The sequence below is a fragment of the Nicotiana attenuata genome, unplaced genomic scaffold (genome assembly GCF_001879085.1).
Source record: "Nicotiana attenuata strain UT unplaced genomic scaffold, NIATTr2, whole genome shotgun sequence".
Classification (NCBI taxonomy): Eukaryota; Viridiplantae; Streptophyta; class Magnoliopsida; order Solanales; family Solanaceae; genus Nicotiana; species Nicotiana attenuata.
This window is the reverse complement of record NW_017671515.1, coordinates 132,208-134,759: the sequence shown is the minus strand read 5'-3', so window position 1 is coordinate 134,759 and position 2,552 is coordinate 132,208. Positions and strand designations below refer to the sequence as shown.

Below are 2,552 nucleotides of genomic sequence, written 5' to 3'. Positions count from 1 at the left end.
TCATTCTTGCTTACCAACCGTTAGTAGTTAGTTATTAATCATTGCATTTTCATTACATAATATTTAGTTAGTAAACAACCAACTTATTACTTAAATATCTCTGAAGATTAAATACGTGAATTTCTGTGAGTCTAATAGCTGTGATTGATAGGTTAATTCCATATAGGATCGACTCCGGACTTGTTATCCGGAATATATTTGCATGGATCGCTTTGTCCTTTTTATAAGGCATAGTTGTGGGTGATCAATACACATTTGATACAAATATGATACATATGTGATAAACAAATGATACACAGTGTGATGCACATGTTATCATTTTACATGATCATCTTCTACTTCAAATTTTCAATTCAAAACACCTTAAAACACTACCAAATCATCCCAAAACTGAGATTTAAACTCCTTAAAATTTATCCAATCTATTCCAATAACACCCACTCAAAAGAAAACAAAAAATTGACTTTTATTTTGGCTACAAATAGCTAATTGACTAATATTGATAATAAAATTGTATCAACAACCAAAGAACAGACCTGCCTGCCGGCCATATTTATTTTTCTTTTTTATTAATGGGATTGGCCCCGCATATAAAGGATTATTATATTATCCTAGCCTCTATAATTGAGGTTTGGGCTTAGCCATTTGTAAAAGGCCGAGAGGGAGATCAAGTGATCAAGAGAAAAAAGTAAAGATCGAAACGGATGCAGAACTGAGTATGCTTTCATTTTCTTCACTATATATTGATGTTTAATAGCTAGTATATTACTTACAGATTTAAACATGTGATCCTATATATTAGTGAAATCTCTCTGTTTTGCCAAATTTTCTACCCTTACTTTTCTTTAATGTTAATTTAAAAGTTGCTAGTGAATTATAGTTATTTACACGTTATAATTTGTATCTTAAGAAAAAAGATTATCCAATCGAAGCTTATGCCATGTTTTATTGTTATAGATCCATGGTCATTAAGTCGAACGATGCAAATTATTATTCAAGATGATACCTATAGAGACATGATTAATTGGGATTCATTACCAAAATCATTTTTACCCCCAAGTTTAAACTCGAGGACAGTGACCTTTCAGAATCAAAAGCTTTTATCTTGATAGTTGAACCAGATGACTGCATAGCTGCAGTAAAAGCATATATTCAAGAGGAAAGGGGAATTCCATTTAAGAAACAGAAGCTATTGAACAAAGATGGGGGAGTTTTAAGAGATACACAGACTCTTATTTCTGCGAAAATCAAGCAAGGTTCTAACTTAATCCTTCGATATGCACCAATAACACAAATATCTGTGAAAACGCAAACTGAATGCACTATATGGTTAATGGTTGAGGGTGATGATACCGTTACGGATGTTAAGGCTGTAATTCAAGAAAAGGAGGGAATTAGGTTTCATAAACAGATGTTACTCTACAATGGACGATTATTAGAAGATGACAAGCTTCTTGTCCATTGCGGAATCCAGTATGACAGTGTTTTGGATCTTCTCTTAAGGTTGTGCGGTTGTTGAATATTCCACAATCTGGCAAGGATATATACAGGGTTATGTTTTTTTTTTTTAACTGACTTTTTGTAGATTTTCTCTATGTTTTTCCTGTAATTGTTGAACAACTTCCAGCATAATGTTTGGTAAGTGCGTCGGAGCTAAGCATGGATCGATTATCCTTTTCAATCAATTTGTTTTCACTTTCTTTGTCTGTTTACACTTGTTGCCTCAGGTCTTTTCGAAATATATTGTTTATGACTTCTTGGCTAATCCATTAAGAATTATTACTACTATTTTAGGTTCTTTTAAGTGTAACGACCTGGCCGGTCGTTTTGAGAATTTAGGCTCCAATCGTCTATCAACTGATTTTTCCGTATTTATTTCTGCTATTGTGATTTTTCGGGAAGATTGGTTTTGAGTTTCGGAGTGTTTTGGGACACTTAGTCCCCAAATGGAGAGCTTAAGCTTTAGAATTTGAACCGTAATAGGAACGGTGTGAAAACGGCCTCGGAGTGGAATTCCGTCGATTTTGTTAGCTCCGTTGGGTTATTTCGGGCTTAGGACGTGTTCGGATTGTGTTTCGGAGGTCCGTAGCTTATTTAGACTTGAAATGCCGAAAGTTGAATATTTGAAGTTTCCGGATCGATAGTGAAATTTTGATATCAGGGTCGGTATCCGATTTCGAAAGTTGGAATAGTTCTGTAGTGTTGAATGTGACTTGTGTGCGAAATTTGGGGTCAATCAGACATGGTTTGATTGGTTTCGGCAGCAGTTGTAGAATTCTTGAGATTTCAAGTTCATTAGGCTTGGATTCGAGGGTGATTCCTGGTTTTAGCGTTGTTTGACGTGATGTGAGGGTTGGACTAAGTCGTATGATATTTTAAGATTGGTTAGTATGTTTGGTTGAGGTCCCGGGGGCCTCGGGTGAGTTTCAGATGCTTAACGGAAGTTGAATTGGACTTAGGCAATTTCTGAACTTACTGAACCTTTTGGTTTCGCACTTACGGAGTTTGGACTGCAGATGCGGTGCCGTAAAAGCGGGTTGGTGACCGCATAT

At 35.6% G+C, this 2,552-nt stretch overlaps 1 long non-coding RNA gene across 1 annotated transcript; it reads left to right on the top strand.

The window, feature by feature from the left end:
* Positions 1 to 593: 593 nt before the first annotated feature.
* On the top strand, positions 594 to 1,706 carry LOC109208729. Its single transcript, XR_002065243.1, has 2 exons — positions 594 to 716; positions 958 to 1,706. It is a non-coding gene; the product is annotated as an uncharacterized LOC109208729 (long non-coding RNA).
* The last annotated feature ends 846 nt before the right edge of the window (positions 1,707 to 2,552 follow it).